This window comes from Manduca sexta, chromosome 28, assembly GCF_014839805.1.
Source record: "Manduca sexta isolate Smith_Timp_Sample1 chromosome 28, JHU_Msex_v1.0, whole genome shotgun sequence".
NCBI lineage: Eukaryota > Metazoa > Arthropoda > Insecta > Lepidoptera > Sphingidae > Manduca > Manduca sexta.
The window spans coordinates 6,863,572-6,889,019 of NC_051142.1; the positions used below are offsets into that span (position 1 = coordinate 6,863,572).

The 25,448-nt window shown below is 35.0% G+C and overlaps 1 protein-coding gene across 2 annotated transcripts in view; it reads left to right on the forward strand.

Moving 5' to 3' along the window:
* Positions 1-311: 311 nt before the first annotated feature.
* LOC115441842 (mucin-5AC) overlaps positions 312-25,448 on the forward strand; it is a 61,644-nt gene continuing 36,507 nt past the window's right edge. For both annotated transcript variants that reach the window (XM_030166755.2, XM_030166756.2), the window contains exon 1: positions 312-687. The gene's annotated coding sequence lies outside the window, so the exon portion shown is untranslated. The remainder of the gene's footprint in view (positions 688-25,448) is intronic.

Sequence of the window (25,448 nt, forward strand, 5' to 3'; positions counted from 1 at the left end):
AAAAGAAATATCAACCATACACTTTATCTCCGACATGGCCTACCCATTCATAGAGCAATTAGTGTTTTTGTTATTTCCGTTAACACATAACAAATGCTTGTGCAACGAGCTATACCTTTCAAATAATTCACAAAGGCAAAGCACTGTCTTAACTTAGAACTATCAAGTCTTGAGTTCGGGTTTTCCTGTGAGGCTGTATTATTGTCATCTCTGTCACACCAATGCGTGCGTGGAGCTTCAGATGTTCCGTTTCTGTCTAACTTGAGAAGGCTTGCGCGGAAAGAGAATGTGGGTAACGAACGACCTTTTGCCGTTATGGGCAAGCAGTGCGGCCCGTGCGTTCACCGGGAGCGGTTCACTCGGCTGCTGACACACTACATCGCGCCAATCGGCTGAAAAAAAATTACGTAAATATTACAACACTCACGCATTGATTATGAAACGTCTGTAAGAGTCGCTGCAGCACTGTGTCCGACACACGAGTCCAGAACACATGAACACGTAACCCCAGTGTGTATGGTGTGCCAATCGCGTTTTGTTTGAATTGTGCGATCCTGTTGACCCTGGTGATTTTATTTTATTATATTGTTTTGTAACCCTCACCCGTGGTGGTTCACTCTAAGCTTCGTTTCTGTGTTTTGTTGTGATTTATTTGACTGTTTTATTGGATTGTCACTATTGTTGTTGGTAAGTGTCTGTTTTCTTATAATATTATGGCAGAGTATTAGTATAATTTTTGTTTGTCTCTTAATATATTAGGTGGTGATGCCTCATTTTCCCCTCACATTTCATGCAGACGTATGTTATTTGGTTACTAATGCTATTATTTATTATAAATAAGTATATATGCCAATATTTTCAACTACTTTCTTAATGGTAATTAGATGCATGTTATTTGTAAAGGATCGTATTATAAAGCAGTTCAAAATATTTTTGAATGAATCAAAATGTATATTAAACAGTAAATCTTCTTACAAAATTTAGCAGTCTCAGTTATATTTGACACCAAAATACCCAAGTTTTAGCACGTGGGTATTATAGTACCCACCTTCAAAAACTCCCCGTTTTCCATTAGCCATTACTATGTGTCTAGGACATTATTCGCAACTTTAAGCTCTATTACATTAACTTAGCAACTATTAAGATCCAATTATCTCTAACCAAAACTAGGTTCGTCTATACTCTATTGCATGAAACCCTTATTAGATATTAAACGGTTGGCATGACTACACCATATTTAATTTATTAATTAGCTGACCAAATATTTTATGTATTAAGTTGTTTTTCTGTTTGTTTACTTATAGTGTATTTATGATAATCCAAGCATGATTTCGTGGTCTTCATTCGATGAGATCAGCACGTTCTAAAACAATGTTACTTGTTTGTTTCATAACGTTGTTTTTCACTGGAATCTTTTTGTTTTATCGCTTGTAGACCCGTTTTTGTAGTTACATTATACACTCAAAATAATAGTGAATACTTATCATTATATACTGTAAAACAAATACCCCGTTACAACTGTCTGAATATGATAAGCTCAAAAAGTACCGAACCGATTTCTATGAAATTTGGTATGAAGATAATTTGAGACCCTGGGACTTGACTGTTATCAAAATATGTAGCGGGACTTTCTTCCCGGAAAAATACCTTCACGCGGGGCAGTCGTGGTCTAAAGCAAGTAATTTTTAATAATAATAAACTTCAAAATATACATAACATAACATCACGCATTTTATCCCCGAAGGGGTATGCAGAGGCGCAACTAGGGCACCCACTTTTCGCCAAGTATGTTCCGTCCCATGATGTGATAGGGGGCGAGCCTATCGCCATATCGGGCACAAATTCCAGACTCCGGGCTGATACTGAGCAGAAAAACCCAAATATCACTTTGCCCGACCCGGGATTCGAACCCAGGACCTCAGAGCGCTATTGTACCGGACATGCAATACAACTACGCCACCGAGGCAGTCAACTTCAAAATATGTAATGTAATAATTCGTGTTCGTGGTTGTTGATTTAGGAAAATCAGTTTTTTGTCCAAACTATGTACACGCGGAAGGGAACGTGACATTAACTTGTTTATTACACGATAATCAATTATAATCTACAGTCGTTGGGAATAAAAGTTCAAGATAAGTGGCCACGATTATTCGTGAATGTAGAAAGCGACAATTATTTGATGAGGCAAGAGTCGAGCCGACTAACAGCCTCATGGCGATCTGATGTACCAGCCACACCTTAGTTACAATAACCTTCGTTCCGCAACTCTCTGTATAATGGAAACCGCCTAAAAGAAACTCAAGGCTAACTCCTTTACCTTGTTATTAAGGAATTTGATGGACTAGCTCCGTATTTAAATGAATTTACGCCTGCGCCCGTTTTTGCAAAAACGGATAAGTTCGAGTCGAAATTGCTTACCAAGTGTTCTGTAGCCCGACGCTTTTACCGTTTAGGTTTTTGTTACATTTAATATAACAGCAAGATTTTTGTTAAAATTTTAATGGGTTCACTATTACAGTTCAGGAGATAAAGTGTAAGGGCCGGACGAACAGACGTACGCCGCGCTCAGGACTGATTGTCTTCCTTTGAACAGAACCTTAAAAACCAATTACATAGCATATTTAAAGGCGCAAATATACCAAATTAAAATTAATATCGTGTAATACATTTACGCCGGTACGTTGCCCCAGGGTTCGTGGTTTTGCGTGGGTTTAATCTTGAAATGAGCTTAAAAAGCAATATTCAATGTATTCCGGATTAATTAAAACTTTTTACTACATGTCCGCTTGTTATTTTACGTCGCTACGTTACGCCACGGCTATAAATTAAGCTTGTTTTTCCAAATGTTCCGATAAATAAATGTTGTTTGTTCGCCAAGGCCCTTGGATGCAAACATATTAAAAGTGTCTTTTGCTACTTGAAGGTTTTCCTAAAGTTAACTCCTTTTATAAGATTACTATGAAAACATTTTGTCAAACATTTATTTTAATATTAATTAATAACATAAAATTTCTTTAAGATAATATCCTCGAAGCGAAGGCAGGCGTGTAGAATGCAAGCAATGTATCCAGGCATCTAATGTTGCGGACTTATAAGAAAAGGTTACATGCGTTTTCTCACTAATTATACAAAATGCAATATCACTGTTTTCCTTGAGGTGTGTTATAGCCCCAGTTAAGGTAGCCAATGCACATGCATAGCCAGTTTTATGTATGACAAGGACATCCTTGTCATACATAAAACTGGCTATGGAGTGGCATAGACCGACTCTCTCACATAGTAAAGAATATGCGTCAATAAATATGCGTAGACTAGTTTTAATAAATATAAATTTATTTTTCATTAATTAAAAATTATCTTATTTTTTGGTATGTTAGCATTTGTATTATTGTATATTGATATCACAATGAACTTCAATTAATCTTTTTGTTATATTTTATATAATTGAATTAAATGAAACTATGATCAGTGAATAAAAAACTAAGTCATTGCTTAAATAAATACAATAATTATGTTACAGCATCTTGTCATCTTCCTATTTTAGGGGTAGGTAGGGCGGTTCCCACACATCTTACTTTTCACTGTTTTCGACCTTCTCGACTACTCGGCTTACACCGACGTGGTTAATATAAACACCTCGTACTGTAACTTACAGAAAAATAGGCGTTTATTCTCCTCTTTCTTTTATATATAACTAGCTTTTGCCCGCCGCTCCGCCCGCGTTATAAAGTTTTCAGGCTAAAGTTTTCCGTTATAAAAGTAATAGTTTCCCGGGAGCCTATGTTCTTCCCAGGGTCTCAAACTGTCTCCATACCAAATTTCATCTTAATATGTTGGGTAGTTTTTGAGTTTAACACGTTCAGGCAGACAGACGCAGCGGGGGACTTTGTTTTATAATATATTTTTTAGAACTTTTTAAGAGGAACGATCCCGTCATACATCATTGTTGCATAACTTTAACCGTTTACGCAGCGCAGGCAACGCAAGCTCTCAAAACTAATAATTTTCCCCGTATTTGCAACATGTTTCTTTACTGCTCCGCTCCTATTGGTCATAGCGTGATGATATATAGCCTATAGCACTCCACGAACAAAGGGCTATCCAACGCAAAAATAATTTTTCAGTTTGGACCGGTAGTTCCTGAGATTAGCCATTACTGCTCCGCTCCTATTGGGTATAGCGTGATGATATATACCCTATAACACTTCACGAACAAAGAGCTATCCAACGCAAAAATAATTTTTCAGTTTGGACCGGTAGTTCCTGAGATTATCCATTACTGCTCCGCTCCTATTGGGTATAGCGTGATGATATATAGCCCATAGCACTCCACGAACAAAGGGCTATCCAACGCAAAAAGAGTTTTTCAGTTTGGACCGGTAGTTCCTGAGATTAGCCATTACTGCTCCGCTCCTATTGGGTATAGCGTGATGATATATACTCTATAGCATTTCACGAATAAAGAGCTACCCAACGCAAAAAGAATTTTTCAGTTTGGACCGGTAGTTCCTGAGATTAGCCATTACTGCTCCGCTCCTATTGGGTATAGCGTGATGATATATAGCCTATAGCACTCCACGAACAAAGGGCTATCCAACGCAAAAATATTTTTTCAGTTTGGACCGGTAGTTCCTGAGATTAGCCATTACTGCCCCGCTCCTATTGGGTATAGCGTGATGATATATAGCCTATAGCACTCCACGAAGAAAGGGCTATCCAACGCAAAAAGAATTTTTCAGTTTGGACCGGTAGTTCCTGAGATTAGCCATTACTGCCCCGCTCCTATTGGGTATAGCGTGATGATATATAGCCTATAGCACTCCACGAACAAAGGGCTATCCAACGTAAAAAGAATTTTTCGGTTTGGACCGGTAGTTCCTGAGATTAGCGCGTTCAAACAAACAAACAAACAAACAAACAAACAAACTCTTCAGCTTTAGAAATAATAGTATAATAGTATAGATATTATAAACGCAAAAATATCTAATATGTTTGAATGTTTGAGTAGGTAAACTTAGAAACAGCTGAACGGATTTGGATGAAAATTAGCATGTTCTGGATTAACTCGTGGGCTACGTACAGTTTATCTCGGTTAATCGTAGGAAATAATTGATTTTTATCTGATATTTGAATAGATGGCTCTACCGTCGTACAGATGGCGCAATGGAACGACACAGTGATAAGGAGACTTTTTTTAGCGGGAAAGGCTTGAAACGCGGCGAAAGCGTGAGCATATTTTTATGTTTCCAACATTTCAGTAATATCACTCGAAAATAAATCGTATATTGTAGCTTAAGTTGTACCATTTGGGAACAAAGCATTGATCTATAAAGCTGTTATCAGACCGAATCAGACTGCACGCTCGCAGTTGATTTAATTGAGCGCAGAAAATTATTTGTCATGTAGTTGCCTGTATTAAGTCTACATTACGAGATTGCAACCAAAACCTGCCGACTGCGTAAAGTGGAATCAAGAACTGCCCTCAGTAATTTAATAAATACTATCTGTTCATTAGCGCTTTTAATGTTCCTAAATACGCGACGTCAGTTTGTGGCGTATCTGGGAACATAAATGTCAAGTTATGTCTTGTCGTAGTGATTGTAAACAAGTTGAGTACCTCAGAAGTATGAGAGTGCGCTCTTTAAGGTACGGAAATATACTGTGACAAATAGTAATCGAGATGTCGATAAAACGCAAAGGAATATTTAAGAGGGGTCTAAGTATTTTCAGTGGATAAACAGTGTCGATGTATTGTTATGACGTTGCTTACTATCAATTTTAATATTCTCCCACTTTCAAATAAGGTGTAAAGTAAATTGTAAAGATGTTATTCTTTTAATTCTATAAGCAACCTATTTATTTCTTAATTGCGTCCGACAATTATAACCTTAAAGATATATATATATATATATATAACTTTATTGTAGTGAAGTTCTTACTGATTGCACGATATAAAAAGTGGCTTGAATCATATTTTTTTAATGTACACTATAATAAATGACGGGAGTTCGAGCCAGTAATGGCACAAATATCCAATAAATTGATACAAAACCATTTTTTCTTTAATGACACGTTATTGGTTTTCTAGATCCGGCTCGACGCAACCACTTGCTGTCTCATGTTTTTGTGATAATGGGTTTTAAACTCGATCTTGGATATTTTTTATTTGAGCGCAATTAAAATAAATTAGCGATGTTTTCGTGTCGTTTTCTTTTTTGTGGATTAGATTCTTGAATCGTAGTTTTATCATTTGAAGTTTAGATTTTTGTTGTGTTGTTTTTCTTATGCTGTCTGTCTCATTCGGTTTTTAGTCGACGCCCATAATATATTTTTTATACCTGTATAATATGAAAACATTGAACCTCTTAAAATGATCATAACATCCAATATGTGCCGTTTATAATGGCAGACACATACTGCATAGAGGTTGACGACCTATATATATGTATGAGGGTTCGCCCCGGTCAAGACAAAATTGTGTTTATAAAGGTTGTGTGATGTTAGCCTAAAAATACTGAAGGCCCGTTGTGTGGTATGTGATATTATGAGAATATCATACGAGTATTTTAAGAACATTACACTTAAAGGAAAATATGTATGATATTATGTTATGAGGACAAATAATAACTGTGACGCCTTTTATAAGTAGTGTATTTTGTAAAATCGTTTACGCTTACAGAAAACAAAAAGTGTGTATAGGTCATACCTATATCAGTACATCAGACATATCTTAGCGATAGTCTATTGTTTGCATATTCATTTTTACGAAGCCAAGAGGCTACGGCCCGAGATAGGCGAGAGATAGTAACTCGCTCTTCTCATAGTAAATCGCACCGATCATGAATACCAGCAACGTAAAAACAAAATAATACTAGATGGCTATTCAAAACCCTTGCATATTGAAACACAGAATGAAAAGTTTCATCACAGCGTTTATAAATATATCGGACAGACACATAAAAAAGCATATCGTTTACAAAAATAATAATTTAAAAACGATTTTATCCTTTTAAGTATACGTTTCATTCACAAAGACGCGCACCGCCTTTTGAGCGGGGGTCTTGTGGGGTGTCGCGGGGTAAGGGGACAGATCCAAGAACTTTCCTCTACGCTATCCAACGTAGTGTGCGTGTGCACGTATGCTGCTCACGCACACTGAAAGCGATTAGAGATAGCAGTGGGCGCGTCCTCGTGGATGAAATAATCTATTCAAATCCGTTACATACATACGGCTACAGAACACTGCTTGTAGTTGGGTTACAAATACCCTAGCGATACGTTTTGGTCACAACAGCAATCACGCCAAAGCCAAAATAAATTGCAACGAAATGTGCGAATTCCACAGATGTTGGTTATTGCTTCATAATCTAAATGGTTATGGGTTTTACGTGCCTATTCCAAACATTACATGTGACACACGTAGCCCAAAACCGGATTTTAAAATAAGATAAAAATTTACGGTTACACTCATACGCTAATGTTCGGATTGACATTGAGGGAGACGGTGTGGGCAGAACTGTTTTGCTTGCAGAACTTACTAGGATGAGTCATATCATCTGATCCGAGGTCGTTTGGTATCCGCCTTTGTTCAATGCACACGGATTAACAAGAGTTTTGGTTATATAAAGGTTTCGCGATCGAGTAAAGAAATCACGCGCGGTGCGGCTTTGAAGAGAAAAAGTTTGTGAGTGGTGACTCGTCAGTACGCGATGGGATTTATAAATGACTTGCTGCTCGAGAGAACAAAATAAAAAGTGGAGATATTTTTATACTATAAACAACATGTTTTGTTATATTTAAAATCCGTGAAGGTGGTAAACTATGTATTATAATGATTAACAATTTGATATATTGCTTTAATTGAGGTATTGGGTTTTATACGAATTTAATTAGTCGCATATCGAGTTTAATAAAGCCTTACATAAAAAAGCTACGAAAAATCTTTCTTCGAGCTATCTTAATATTCTTTACATTCTTGGGTTACTACCCTACGGCTTATTTCTTAATTACGGTTGCCTTTTAGATTAAAGCCGTTATTCGTATTTTTTCGCGATATCGCGTGTTCATCTAATTTATGAGGTACTAAAGTGCGTAATGCACATTGTAAGTATTTTACGGAGGAAAGTGGAAACAAAGTAAAACCACAAAAATAATACGCCCATCCAATTTTAAAGTGCGTTTCTCTCAAAGTGTCCCGGATAAGTGGATATTTCATGTTACTATGGACCGGGATTAATTTAATTTAGTTTCGCAAGACTTTCTTAATAGGTCTTCTTTAAAACTATTTGTAAGAGTTCTTGGTGAGACCCTTGTGTTCCTTAGCAACCATTTGTATTACTTCCGCAAATAGGTTTGTATAGATTCCTGTTTCATTAACCTTTTGTATTTAATAATATTCCTCCAGACTGTATTTATCTAAAATATTGCACAATATACAGTAAACCCGTAATAGAGAAGTACGAAGAGCAAATACACAAAACTAATGTATTGTGCTAAATTGAAATTGGAATAAACTAAGTTTCGGATTGGCCCAGAACTTGGCACAGCATTTTGTATTTATTCTTTCGGTGGTTGAATAAAATGTACAAAAATATCTTAACACATTTCTGCGGTAGAAATATATTTTAAAAATAATAGTTTAAACGGTTTTTTAGTGAAAATAGCATTACCAAACGAAATAGCAAGAGGTAAATAGCATATCACTAGAGCAGATGTAACTGGTATTTGCGTGAGACAAATGCATGGAACTACATAGAACTGAATCAAAGCATTGAGCTCAGAGAACAGTGTTTTGAGTAAATCGGCGCAGATCGGTGATGGCGATGCTTTGATCAATTTGTAACAGAGAAATAAGAACACATACCTTATTTCCGGATATCCCTTTCCGTAAGATATCTAGTGTAAATCTCTGACACATCGCTGATAAAAAATCAAAGGTTTTTATGCGGGACCTTAAAAAAAGGTTGTTGTTTTGTTTTTTTATTATGATACATATTATAACACATAGTTGTATAACTTTATATGTATAATTAGATCCAAACTCATTTAAAAAAAACTGACTTGTTATAATATAGTTCACAATAAGTGGAAACACCTTTAAGTGACGGGTGCGTAGCATAATGAAATTATTTACAAAGCAAACACCGTTTATTTTATCTTTCGATATAAGTATTTGTGCTTGATCAAAATTCAAAACGGAAATTGTCAACCTCGATACCTACTACTCAATTCTTAATTGCAAATTAGTTCACAGTCTACTATTAATTTTCGTCTATTTTGCCGGATAAAGGTCGATTTCAAAGTTGATGACCGTTTATTGTTTAATTGGAATTACTTTCGAATTTACTTTCATCTAACTAGCTCACTTTGAGCAAGTGCTATCAAACTAAATGCACATATGCGAAAAATGTTACTAATTTTAGAATATTCCGTTTACCGATCTCTATTGGCAGAATTCCAAAATTGTTATGAAACCATATATTTAGAGTTGGGCATTTCGAGAGTGATCTGAAATTTTAGTTAGTGCTGGGACCAGTTCGCTTTACGAATTGCTCATTTTTATATATGTATAGTAAGTCTACTAAATGTAGACTGTAGATAAATAAAAAATATTCTTTATCTTTATAATGAATGTCAAGATTGTTCTAATTACAAAATCAATAACTAATTTTCTTACTGCCATTCCAATGATTTATTTCAACATGCAACACTAAGAAGTTTTAAACCTAAAATAAGATCTAGGTATAATTTATAAAATCACTTGCAAACTACCAGTAAGGCAACTTAAATTTGATTTATGTATATTATTAACCGATCAATATGTTTACATTAAATAAGTTAGCAATTATCGTGTTTTGGAATGGAAATACGTTTACCTTAACCGATTTACGTTAGTCAAGCGGACGAAATATATAACGACTATGCAAAATACTGATATAAAATATTCTCAAATTGGCACAATCTCCAGCAAAGATCAAATATTGTTAGTAACTATTCATCCAAGTAAAATCTTAAGTAAAGAGTAAACTACGGTATACACCTAGCACGACTATGAGGCTTGGTAATAACGCTACACGTCAGGTGCCATGAAAAATAGCTCAGACGTTATGTGTTGTGAATTTTTATGAGACAACTAGCGGACCCGGTTGCGGATTTTATGAATCGTGGGAATTTCCTAAAAATCTTGACTCAGTTGCATCTATTTTCAACTGTATGAAGGTCTATTTTTTTGTAGTTACCTTTATTTTTACCTAGATTTGATGAATATATTTTTTTTTGTCTGTCGTAGGAAACGATGGTGAATCGTGAATATATATTAAAGCAGTGTAATAACTTCGAAATAAGTTTACGTTGCATCAGTTTGAGGTGCATTGGCGGTTAGTAGTTGACTGAAACTTGGTGGGTTAGAGCAAGTATTTACGTTTCTATTTTCGATACTATAATGTTCAGAGAAGTAATTGATATTTGACAGGAATAAGTGAATAAGCCGCACTAAATTAACCGAGTATTATATGGTACATAAATAAAAAGAAAGTATTGACCGACCAGGAATTCATTATTCCTGCATCCATACACATTTTGTAATTTAAATTTGCTCAGTTACTAAAAGCCGATTCCGCGTCAACGAAACAGAATCGCGATTTCTCCCCGCGAACGCGACACGCGACTGAAGTCACGAATGGCTTGGGATCAGTCGGAACCAATTAGTGCGTAGATGGGTCCACCACAATAGAATATTACAGGGAGTCTTTTGCATCATATTTCTTGTCACGTATTGGGTTACCGTTCCTTTGTTACGTGAGCCACTTTCTGTGAATGGAATCGAACGAATGAGTTGTGAGTTGAATATGATTAATTATATCACGCGCACAAATTTTAGTGGCCAGTTTTTCGTGACCAGTACCCGTGTCGTGTGGCACCGTTTTATTTGGAATGTAGTTCGTTCAAGGAGCGATAGAATATAGGCTTATTTTTTTTTACAGACTTTAAGATGTAAATGATAAAGTATTTTTTAAATTATCGGCCGAAACAAAACCTATTCTTTTGTTTTAATAAGTTCGTAAATGAACATTGGTTTATTAATCATCGCAACTTAAAACAATGGGGAATGTCCATAGTTCACAGCATTTCAACTACAGAATGGATTTGAAAATGGATTATTAATCGAGTGCTTCAATATCATGAGTGTCTCAAATATTAAGAAACTAAATAACTCGTAAATAATGTGTAAAATGTAGATCAAGTACATAATTATTCGTGGTCATTATTCTAGCGTGTTAAATGTAAGTTGAGGGTTGGTTGATGTGTTCAAATTGATGAATGAGAATTCCAATGGAATGTCGAATTTTATTAAACTTTATCTTACTACATGGATAGCAAAAGAACGAGCGTTTACTTTTGCTTGGTGACATGTTTCATCAAGATTCAACGTAAATATTATTTATTTAACGTTCATATTATGTAGCTAGTAGTTACCTACACTTCGATATAAAGCTATTATGAAACTGAAATAATTAACTTAGGTAGAGAGTTGAAAACCGATATATTTAGCACCCGAATAAATGACATTGTACCATTGCGAAAAACCCGCCGTAGTGGCTCTTTCCAGCGAGTTATGTTCTTGAGTCAGCTCCTGTAGATGCGGGCTGAAGACCCTTTAGCTACACATCTCGCGTAAGTAGACATTTTGGACCCACCATTAGTTACAGAGTACTCTGTAGTCACTAAACTGTGCAATGACATATAGCTAGTCCACTCCATACAAGTCTACGTTGCATCATAGATCTTTCAAGTATAATGCAGTGCTCTAAATGCACAGGTTCGACCCACTCTCAGACTACTTAGGTTTGAAATATATTTCTTAACATTGTTAATTTGTATGGAGAGCTAGCGTATACCTATTACTCGCGCTAAAGTGGCGTAGCAATCGATTGCTTCATACACAAGCTGGTTGCAATAGATGCATTTAGTACAACCGGTCCATGGAATATTTTTGCTGTACCTGCTATGAATTTAGGTTGCGCAAATTCGTATGCAAATTTCAGATTTATGTTTTTAAATCATTAATGTTTTGATCTATATCAATGGTTTAATTTGACTTTTATTAAATTGCATTGTAGCGGTAGCCCACGTCACATTGTTTTATCAATAGAAACAATTAATCCACCGGATTAGTGCATAGTTGCAAAATGGCAGCCTTGCTGTTATGTGTTTTGTACAATTAGTTATATCCAGACGTCCATGAGTCCAACTTCAGAATTCCCATTTACAGATTGGCTACCACTCTGCCATTTCTGTAGTTATCGGGGTTTGGTCCTCTATCTTTATGTGAAGTCTCTCTGCTTTAAAAATACTTATAAAGATATTTCTGCTATGCCTTCTTACACACTTCTTTATCATATAACTAATGCTGGCCAGCATTACCACCAAAAGTCATTTTAACTTGTATCCATATTACAGTCATACATTACCTTAGTTTATATCATTATAATATAGAGCTCTTGCAAACTTACATGAATATAATACAAACAGTTAAATAACTTTGATATATTAACTCGATCAAAACATGAAGGTTCACTTAAATGAATTAAGAAAATAAAGCCCAAGGTAATTCGTCTATCCGCTGCACTCGATGCAATAATAAACACATAAACCATATTTTTATTACACAAAGATATGAATATATGATACTGGCATAATGTATGTGATTTAATAATAAACACATTAGCATAATAGTAATTAAATGGCAAAATTAAGCAAACCGTACACGTAATGAAATATCAACGTCGAACGTTTACCTGAATGGTAATTAGAGTACGAAATTAAACAGAGCTTGGATTAAAATTTGTGTGCAATGGTGAAGTTGCGAGAAGTTAATCAAAAATTTATAAGTGAGTTAACTGGTTTAATGATTCGAACTCGACGTGATTTGCTATTGATGTAATTCTTTCTGTCTGCCTGACGTCGTCCCGGCTTATTGCCAAGGTCTGCCCTCGTACTACGATTCTTCCACTTCGACAACCTTGAGCATCCTCATCTTTGCTACAATTTGCTCTGGTCTGTGTAAGTATATAAATCTTATAATGGAAGTACCTTTTGCGATGTTCTTCCCACTTTTTGACCCACTCTCATATTATCTAAAATATTACTAATCATCGTACCTAAATTAACCATTGCTCTCTCTCTCATTAGTCGGCCCTTCATTACTGAGGACCGTGATCCCGTCTAAGGTCATTCAGCAATCTTCTCCATGAGGCGCGATCTTCGGCTTGGTGCACTGCAACGCTCATTGGCATATTTAGGGAGTTGGCAACATGGTCCGACCAGCGCTTCAGATTACGCCCTCTTGCAATAACCCAGAATAATCTATAAATTTACAACCTCATGAGTCTATAACAGATAAGGCCATAGGGCATGAGTTTTGCCAGCTTTTATAATTGTACGAATTACAAATTTGAAAAATTGTCCAAGTTAAAATCTCTTTGCGAGTTTTCGTAGGCTCCAACTACATGCAATATCGTTGGCGATGGTCCAAGTTGTCTTGCCAAGGTTCAAAGACACGATTTTTTCGAGGTATAATGCTATCATTCTTCTTAAGATAAGGCAATAAACGCCACTTGAAAGCAAAGCTCATTTATTTGCGGAAGACACTGCAGTTGAACCTCTTTTTAATTTCCTCGCGGGGGTTATTTTCGCATTCCATTAATTTAAAATAGCATTTTGAGATAATTGCCGAGATTGAAGCTAACTGGTTAATTTTCAAATAAAATTGAGGTATTCAGCATAAGTATCAGGAGAATAAAGAAAATCCTTCAAGATTGGTCAAGTGTAGCTAGACAAATAATTAGGCTGAAGGAATTCCACTTCTTAATCGGCCATGTCCGTCACTTCATTGTGGGATCTTAAGATTCATGATCGTATTCATCAAGAAAAGTTCAAAGATGTATACTTAGTCTGGCCATAAATACTGTTACACTTAATTATAAAAAAATATTACATTTGAATTTCGAATCTGTCATTTTTATACGATTGTTCATTGTGTTTTCTCATTTTGGCGCCAATACATTGTAAAATATTTTGCGATATTAAAATGGTGTGGGGTGATAAAGAGAACCGAATCGCTGTGATAGCATTACACAAAGTAGGTATGGAGCCAAATGCAATTTTTAAAACTCTCCATACACTTGGTATTAGTAAAATGTTTGTGTACCGGGCTATTAATAGGTACAATGAGACCTCCTCTGTTTGTGACAGAAAAGATCTGGCCGTCCACGTAGTGTTCGTACGAAAAAGGTGGTCAAAGCAGTAAGGGAAAGAATTCGAAGAAATCCTGTCCGAAAGCAAAAGATTTTATCTCGGGAAATGAAGATAGCACCTAGAACCATGTCGCGTATTTTAAAAGATAACTTAGGACTTGCAGCCTATAAGAGACGCACTGGCCATTTCTTAACTGATAATTTAAAGAAGAATAGGGTGGTAAAATCGAAACAACTACTGAAGCGGTACGCAAAGGGAGGTCACAGAAAAATTTTGTTTACGGATGAGAAAATTTTTACAATTGAGCAACATTTTAACAAACAAAATGACCGTATTTATGCTCAAAGCTCTAAGGAAGCTTCCCAATTAGTCGACAGAGTGCAACGTGGACATTATCCGACTTCAGTGATGGTTTGGTGGGGTGTTAGCTATGAAGGAGTGACTGAGCCATATTTTTGTGAAAAAGGTATCAAAACATCGGCACAAGTGTATCAAGATACCATTCTTGAGAAGGTAGTTAAGCCCCTTAACATCACCATGTTCAATAACCAAGTATGGTCCTTCCAGCAAGACTCGGCGCCGGGTCATAAAGCTCGGTCCACGCAGTCTTGGTTGGAATCGAACGTTTCGGACTTCATCAGAGCTGAAGACTGGCCGTCGTCTAGTCCCGATCTTAATCCGCTGGATTATGATTTGTGGTCAGTTTTAGAGAGTACAGCTTGCTCTAAACGCCATGATAATTTGAGTCCCTAAAACAATCTATACGATTGGCAGTGAAGAATTTTCCCATGGAAAGAGTGCGTGCTTCTATTGATAACTGGCCTCATCGTTTAAAGGACTGTATTGCAGCCAATGGAGACCACTTCGAATAAGCTTTTTATATTTTTAATTGTTTTATATTTATGTATTAAACTGACACACTGTAAAAGTAATAAATGTTATTTGCAGTTAACAATTTTCTTTTTTCTTTATTACAATATTTATGGCAAGACTAGGTAGTTTACTTAATGTAATGTAAATTGACCCTAATTCTACATATTATACCTATATATATATATATATATATATACCTTTTGTAACAGTCCATGACTAGTCACCGTATGCTATAACGGACACAGGACGCATTTGTCGAACACTCGTCTTCAGACACTGTGGAATTATCGATGTAGACGCATGATAAGGAAGCTTTCCGCATGCCCATAACATGTGAATTCTTCTATCAGCCTTAGGGTCAATAATATTTTTATCTTAACCAAAATATATTAAAACAATTTTAAACCGAACAGTGGTTGATGGTAACTAATCTTTGGCGTGAAAGTTGAATGTAACGTTAAACCTGTTAAATAGTTTGCCTTTAGCAGTATTAACTCCAATTCTTATTGATTTAATAGTTAACTTACCAAGTAAGCCAGCGTTTTGTTCTAGTTATATTGAAAAATATAGGAGTATAATCCTCTGTCATTTTTAAACTCTAATAAAAGTTAAGGCACGCGTCGGGGCGGCAGTAAAAATGTAGAGAAGCAAACACTTCCTCTTTTCTTGACAGAATCTGTGGAATCTTTTTGTTTTGTTTGTGACGGCTATTCCCACGAGGACATCAATCCGTCGGTTTGGCGTAAAACTTGGCTCGGTCTAAACATTAACTGAATTTACTTTTACAAATAGAAGTGTCAATACCGTGGATCTTGTTTTATAAGTTGTTTTGAAACCCGAACACGTTTTAATCTGTAATATCTTGTGATAGATGTATTTAAAGTGATTTTATTTCAGAATTTGCAGACTGTATTGAACAGGAATATAAGAAGCGGTTTGCTAGACGAGAATAGAACTTGCCCACGAATTAGGTACCTATAATAACAAATATATTTTCTGCTAAATCTAGATAACCACCAACAGCAAACCAGTAGGCATTCGACGTTGGTATATATATATATATATATAGCGAAGACCTTAGATAGAACAGATTTTAATATGACGTAAGAGAAGAACTTTACAGTAGCGCTCGCAAAGGAGTCTACATTTCGATTTGTCTTGCAGTTCCATATGGTACATTGTACAATACTGCTAGCTCCTTTTATAAGATAATGAGTTTGTAATGGCATTATTTCCCCAAAAATAACTTTTTGAGGTATGTAAACGACACAATTACGGACAAATTTAATACGACGCATCTCTTCGTGGGAAAGTATCACTTGTGTTTCACAGATTTCTAATGCAAATATCAATAGTTGTTGAACAAATACTTTCTAACCTGTTCACTTTCACCTTCATTGACGATACGGAAGCCCTAAGATAATAGCAAAATGAAGGTATAATTAAATGAATAGTCAGCAAAGCGTGCGAAATGATAAGGCTAGGGACAGTCTGTCATGTGACGTGTAACAATATACGGAACGAGGTATAATATTGTATTCATTCGAGCAAAACCAACGGTATCATTACAACATAATAATATTTTTGCAAAATGACAACATGAGGCAATTAAATGTGTGAATTTTTAACAAAATGGCGGCGTGAGTCGGCTTGTCGGGTCGCAGCGCGGCGCTGCGGCGGGTCGGACGTCGTCGGTCGGGGTGCGGAATGTGACCGCGCTGGAATGTCACGCTGACGGCTGGCGCGCTCTGCTCATGGCACGGCGGAAAGGCCTGGCGCGGCGCGGCACGAAGCGGTGCAGCGCGGTGACGGCGACGCGATCTGCCCCGATGTGGTGCAACCTACGCGATTGCCGTTTCATTGCACACGACTATGGCGTTCATGAATCATTCACGCGTAGGTACACGGATAAATGTTTTTTTTTCCTGCCAGTTAATATCATTCGAGAATCAATGCGGCCTGAGGAATATCGGATGGTCTATGAATTTTACCTATTTTATTTATATCTATTCTCCTCGTGCGATAACGTACCTTCGGCTTGTAGGCTAGACGTTGGTCTGACCTGACTTTTGTCTCATCTTTATTACATGAATACCGGCCAACCATGTTTTCGCGTATCTTAAATATATTCAGACAAAACCACGCCTAGTGTCTGTTGAATATTAAATAATCCTAAATCACAAGCATTTATTAATACCGTTTGATTCATTATATAACTTCAACATAAATGTAGAGACTAGATGGAGACTTCAATAATTATATTATGTACTTAATACTTGTATTGAAAGAAGAAATTTTAATTAAGATCGCAATTGTTAAGTATTTGAGATGCCCCACGGTTAGAGCATCGGCCCAGTGCACTCCTACATTTCTTCATTTTAAAACTAAAGTAGCCATATCTCGGAAAACGAGCTAGAAAAATGGTGCTTACATTTTCGCTACATATTACTTCCTCGCCGCTTGCGACGACAGCTTCGCATGACGCCGAGATATATGAAAATGTCTTACTAGTTACTAAAACGAACAACAAATAAAAATGAAAAGATGCCGGATTTTTTATATAATGTAGATCAGTCATTTTCTACGGTAATTTTTTCATATGAAGGCAATAAAAAAAACGAAATATAAATAATAAAATGTAGGTATACATCCTTATTATAATTTTCTTCTATAATTACACATCGACACACGCACACATACATGCATTTTACTTTCATCTATTGAATTATCTTTAACAATTTAATTTATTTATATTTCATTCATTTCTTACTTACAATCTCTAAAAAATCAATTAAAGTTTGGGAAGAGCGTATAATGAATTGTTTAAATATAGTACGAGTATTTCAGTTTTATCCAATTTCTTGTGGAAATTGTATTCTTTGAACCTAACCCCAATAACCCCATTCCCCCGCAAATTCATGGAAGTGTAACTTCCTTGTATTTTTTAGTTGGAAAATATCCACTGTTGGCCATGCAGTTGTATTGTTTCGTAGTTGTCACAAGAGCCGTTTTGTTTCATGTGCAAGTCTTTGCAAGTTTTATATGCTTTAAATGAGGTCCTACAATTTGTTTTGCAATACGCGCCCAATTGCTAATACTGCGTTTTAAATAGGTCTGAACTTAGGTACATCTCATAATTTAATTAAATATTATCTAATATAACAATTTGCTTCCTCGCCACCAACACTAAATATGATAAGACTTTTGTGCAATTTTATGTACACCTTTAATACAACTTAATCGAAATAAATTGCAATAAAAAATATTTCATAACGAATGCTTCGGTATTTATTATTATTTTATTAAATTATCGGAATTTCGCAATTTCTATTCTCAAAAAACCTATTTTCTAAAGGGCTCAATTCGTCTAAACTCTAAAATGTATTCACAAATACGTTTAATTGACAACCAACTAATGACGCCAGTTACCTTGTTATAAATATTTTTAGAGCGCGTAATTCATTTATAATAAAATTTTCAAGAAATATTAAAACTCGTTAATATTGCTATTAATACATTTGTTTACCAGTTTTAATCAATATTTTTCATAGGTTGTATAATGTTATGCTGACAGACAAAGGGCGTCTCTCGCATTTAAAACGTCTCGCAATTATTCAACAATTTTAGGCGTCTCTCGATTAAGGCAACCATACATCGATATTAAGACATATTAGGTTTTTAACATGTATTGTATCGATCGTCAAATTGCAAGTCTCATACGAACGGCGTAATTTAAATGTCTAACGCAATACTGATATGAATAATATCATCTATTCACGAGAGGTATCAAATTGTCAATTTGATAGTAATGAAAGTTTCATCAATAAAACAAAGTGACGTAAATTTCATGTCGCCTCAATTTCATTTATAAGTTGTAAAGGTCACGTGCTATTCGACATTGCGTGTGTACTTTGACTTTTGAGTTATACTCGAAGTCAAGTTATTAAGTCCATATTATCAGTTTGTTTAAGCTGCCTCGGTGGTGTAGTATTACGGTACGACTGTACTGAGGTCTCGGGTTTGATCCTCGGGTTGGGCAAAGTGGTAAGTTTTTCTATTTAGTATCACCCCGAGTCTGGAATTTGTGACTGATATGGCGATAGACTCGCAACCTATCACATCATGGGGATCAACTACTGAGAGAGTTTAGGCCTTAGTCTACCATGTTAGCATAGAGCAGACTTCACATATCTTTAAAATTCTTAGATGATATGTAGGTCTTTTCACGATGTTATTCATCACATTTAAAGCAAACAATTATTGATAAACGATAGTCACATAACTTCGAAAACTCAAAGATGTATGGAATTTGAACCTGCGGACCGTCTCGGCAGTCCGTTCCATTCCCAACTAGACTATCGTGCACTTCATTTGCTATAAAGTATGCATGAAGAAAAATATGTTGCTTGAATGTCATTCATATTGTGTTAGGCGCCTTTGAATCTAAAAGTGACGTATGTCCATTTAACCATACTAATGGGCTATAGTCGGGAAGATTAGAAAAACAGAGTTCTCTTCTGGGATGGTACTTGCTCCGTAATAAAAATTGACTGCGCTGAGTTTGTGGTGACATGGCGTCAGTATTTAAATATAGAGATTATTCTCTTAATTTTTAATTGCAGTGTACTCTATAATAATTGATGTTAGCTTTTAGAGTTTACAATATTGAATTAATAACAAGTCAACTTCGTGCCGAAATTATAATTGACGAGGGTTGATTAACCCAGTCCCGGGCTCACCATGGTGGTTACAAGTAAAGTGACAATCATTTTTAATGTCTGTTCGTATCGGTGATGATATGTAAAGTAATGTGTATTGTGAACTGAGCGTCGGGTTAAAAGCAATTACGTAGTTTCTTGTCCGTTTATCTTTAAAAAAGTTGTACCTTCAAAGAGAAGGAATAAAACCCATTTTATTATAATTATTATTCTATTAGCATATGAAGCTTGATCACAAATACAGTCCATATCTTCTTTGTACCGACACATGAATAATACAATTATTATGGTGTCGATAGTTTTCTTATTTTCTAGGAATTGTTCACCTTTGTCCTCTAAGGAAATGTACACGGTTCCGAAAGGTTTCCACTCATAGTTTCGGTGTAACAATTAGCCACGCTACAGTAAGGGAAAAGCAAAGGAAAAGTCAATTGGCAACGCAGTGCAACAGAGCGGTAACTTGCGAAAATAATTGGACAGAAGGCAGGTGATTCTGAACGGAATTTCCTCTTCTATTGTCAATCGGTTCCTATTAGATTTTAGTAATAGATCGAGACAATCACAAAGAATACAGCGAATTCTTGATTAAAGTAATACACCTTATCAAACGTCATCAATCGATATTGGCATTTTACTTACTTAACTTTTTACTTAATTAACCTTTGCCATTTCAAAAGGGTATTTTTCATCAAATAAATCTCGTGTCTGTAATGGAGAAAATAATACAAAAATATAGAAATTAAAGAAGCTATGGAGATGTTAACCTTTTGAGTGATTCACTAAAAATTGTAATTAGATGATAACGAAATGTTTCCAAGAAATACTATTATAGCTGATTTTATTTATATTTACTTAAGCTTCTGAGTAATTGTGTGGTTCAAGTATCTCGCCCACACTGAATCTATAACGCGATCCAGTATTAACACAATGACATCGAGAGCTTCAAAGTAAGCAAATTTCGTGTAAACATTGACAGCGCGAGTACACCCATAAAATAAATACATTTTAACATCTTAAATACAAGGAATATCCTTTTGTATAAGCCAAAGCTATTGTGTTTTTTGTATGTACCTATAAATTAATCACTTTTCTTGTATATTTAGTTACCAGGAGCGTAACGTTGGAAATATTTTGATTTAATGAAAAATATGAACTTGCTATTAAAAGCAATTTGACAATATAGCCGTGATTGCCGTTTACATATTTCTGCTCAACGTGACGCCAACGATCCGTGTTTTACTCATAAATCTGTTCAGTTGGGCGGAAGATCGGTTCCCAATTTGTTAAATGTTGCGATACAGTAAAAGGTTTTATTCACGTGGGCACAAAATTCCGGAAAATATCTAGCGTAGCCGTTGTGTACGGTAGGAAATGATTTGATGTTATCATTGTGTTTTTTTTTTTATTTGAAGGAGACTAAATGATAACTTGTTTATTTAAATTGTTATTTATATTAAATATTTAGAAGATTAATGATATTGTTAATTCATTCATGCAAAACAAGCGTCACGCTTCGTTTAATTTAATTATTAAAATTAAACAATAACAAAAAATATCGTTTTCAATGTTTTTATTGGAACCACATTCAATATGAATATCAGATGAATTTTATCCAACTCCTTACTAATATTATAAATGGAGTTAATGTAAATGTTTGAATATTTGTATGATCGTCAAAAGTAAAGAAATAACAATGAATTTGTATGAAATTTGGCACACAGGTAGATCATAGCCTGGATTAATACATATATTTTTTATCCCGGTAATTTGCTTCCATGGAAAAAAAAGGATTTTATTAAACTTATTTTTTAAATTGATGTCGCTGGCGTCTTATAGTATTTTAGAAACTATTTTTAGCGCGAAAGGTTTCAACGAGGGAGAAGCCGCAAGCAACACCTAGTAACATATAACTTACAATAGTTTTCTTATAATAAATAATATACTAATTTAGAATACAGCTTTCATATAGAGAAGTTACATTTTTACGGTTAATAATGCCACTGTATACAAATGAACTTTTTCACGTAGGCAAATGGATCTTTCTTAACTTTTACAGTTAAACTACCAGATCTAAAACGACCCAGTACCCCGAGCAATGTGAAACATTTAGCGTTGACAAACAAGTTTAGATCACGACTAAGCTGGTATGTGAGCGGCTAGGCGTGGTGTCGAGGCCAGCTGGTCGCGAATCGAAAGTCTAAGTAGCCATTGCACGGTATTAATAGTTCATTACGCACTTTTGCGTGCTAGATACTCGTAGACAGGTTATTTTCTGACCAAATTGTGATCTTGTACATAAGAAGCTGAACAAATTTTAAATTTAAACTCGCCTTTAATCTTTTGTTTCCATATCAATCGTTCTTTCTTCATTGAAATAAATTTCACAGGGTTTACTTTAAGATAAAGAACAAAGGAATATTTCGATTGAAGTTAATGTGTAGAGCGTTTTGAGATTTTCATTTCTTCAGCTACTTAAGTGGTTTTGTACACATTAAATGATCTCGAGTTATATAAAAATAGTATACTAGAACATAAAAAAATTTCACCAGCTTTAAAAATAGTGGAAAGATATTTTGATAAATCGAGAGCTGTGTGCTCGCCGAGGGAGAAACGGAAGCTTTTCATTGGATACTTCCGTATTTTTCAAGAATTCTGTGTAATTGAGCCATTACTCCACAATAACATGAAGAAATTATTACTGTTCGACGATCAGATTTAGAGATACGTACATTCTCTAAATCTTGTTTAGTTTTTTTTTATAACCTAACTCGGCATGCTGATAAGCATAGTTTACTGTAAATATAATGTTGACAAACGAGAGACGTAACTTCTTACACTGGTCGCCAAAAATATGCTGGCCTAATTGCTATTGCTCGGCTTGTACTCAGTAAAAGGAGGTTTTTGCCGTACAGTACGTATTGTATATTCGCTATTTAATATGATAAATGGTAAATATGTGGGATATTTAAGTGATAAAATAGCGAACATATGTATCATTTAATTGTTAATCCGCACACACCTCACAAACTTTATACGTCCGAATTCCACATGGCAATTTTTAATAATTGTATACATCGTTTTACATGCTCTCTACTTACAACCAATAAAAGTCTAGGCTCTTCCAGTATATTTGTTACTATATTGCACTGGAAAAAACATTTGTAATAACAATAAAATGAAAGAAGTTAATATTATAAGGTACAAACGACTGTTATTGCTTTCGTCGATCTCCTACAGAGAAGCTTAGATGAACTCAATTGGATTTATAAAGCAATAAAATAAAATAAGCGGTTATTGTAGAGAATAAGCACTACAATGAATATAGTAAAATCAATATAGACTATGTGACATCTATATATGATAAAATTGTAGATTTTCTGTGTCTATTTACATGTACAATAAATATTTTTGCAAAAAAAATAAGTAATAAGAAATAAAATCGATTTTTTTTTTTTAAGTATATGTCACAATTACGAGAAATGATGTACCCTACTGATTTATAGAGTTGTCAATGTGCATTGTATACACTGAAGTATTTAATACATAGTATATTTTTAGATATGTGCCTCCATTAGGTCCCGTAAGCGACGTGTCATCTCTCGCATTTGCAGCATTCTATGCGTAAAACAATTTTCGTGCAGAAGTCCACTAATTAAGTCGAATTCACATTTTATTTTATTCCTGTAATTACATAACATACATACATACACGATTTCACATAACTCTATTGTACTTAATGTCAAAATTGATATAGGTACTTAGATCCTTAGACAGCACTTTGAAATAAACTTTAAACATGACCCATGCGTGCATGATATCCATGAAAGCATAATTTAGCTCGAAAATTTCGTAGATAACATATTTTTTATGTCCGGGATAGCACATTGCATTAACTCAATGAAAAAACAGTTTCGTGAGATGATTATAAGTGAAATACAGACCTGTTATTTACAACCGTACTAAACAAATATTATCGAATATTCTGGGCTGTTACTACTTTTTTACGACATGAGTAAATATCTAGCCTACTGATAACTGAAACAGTAGCAATACCACCCGAAACTTCGAATTACGAAGCACTGCATAGGACAAAGCATTGAATTCATTTGATCGGTCATATCTTAGGTTATTTAAAAGTGACTTTAGCTGATCAACATCGAACGCGATCAGCCGTTGATGCAGTTTTAACCATTGACATAAACGAGTTTAAAATGTGCAGTCCATAAACAGTGTGGGTATAGTACAAAGTACTAAAAAGCAAGATCATTTTGAACCTTTCTCGTACAGTAAGAAAGAATATATTTTATGTAGCATGTTTCATTATCACACTACGTGGAGGTAAAAATTCCTGCATTAATAAGACAAGACATAACAAGGACAATCCAGCGCGGTGAGGTCGCATGATCTTGTTGGAGGTTTTTATTAGTCACGGAGCTTTTATTATTGGACTACACAGTGTTGAGATTTGCTTTGTCTGCTTCATAAATATGCGCGGTTACTCGTGTATGTTTTAATATTTGCTAGATGGCAAAGGAATTTAATAAACTATTAATGAATATTTTTTATTACTCACCTCTATTTAATATCTTTATGAAATACTCTAAGACGTTAGTTTCTCTTGTTTTATATTAAGGTATTCATTTATGAATGTCGTAATTATGTAAAATATACCGTATTTGTAAAGTTTAAGGTTTAGTAAAAACAACGCGCCTGTCCAAATTGTTATGGTTAATAAAGAACCGCGTGTTACCTTAATTTTATATGAAAGTTAGCAAGTTAAACGGTTTTTGCGCGAGTAACTCCCCAGAAACTTGGCTAGAAATATTTTCGCCGTTGTTAGAGAAATGGCAAAAGATTTATAACGATTTTGGCCGTCGACAGCAAGTTACCGAGGCGGATATAAAAGTTTCTCATGCGCCGCTATAACTCTAAACTTACCTAATATTCAAGTTTAAATAAATTGCCGAGATAATGTTCTTTACAGATTTCATTACGGTAATCATGAGCGGCCCGGAATTATTATGGGAAAACTCATTGAAACTTAATCTTTCTATCCACGTTTAATACAAAGGGCGGTATAATCACTTGGATTTTTGCGTTTTCTTTAATTTGTCCGTCCGTGATAATGGGTTAGACTGGGGCTAAAGGGACCAAGCCGTCTGTAATGTGAGGAAATATATCTTATTATCGTGATTATTTAGGTCATTTAATTATTTTATATTACCGTTACATATGATCAGACTACGTGAAATCTTTATAAAAAAAAAATTCATGAAGATACTTATGAAATTATGATGATATACTTGTACTAGTTGAATACAATTTGCGCAAACTTGTTTTCTGTGAATTCAACATAATTATTGTATTTGTCAAAAGTAACTCAATGTGATGCATTATTTTGAAATATATCTGTTTTGAAATCTTACCTTATTTATGAAGCAATATTATGCATGTTGAAACACAGTAATGCCGGGCACGCTTTATTATAATTACGTATTTTAATTTTTAAAGCAAAATTCACTTAAACATTATTTATTGCATAATAACTATATAACGGCAGGCTTGGTGAATTGTCGTTATCGTCTTCCATAGCTTGTTACT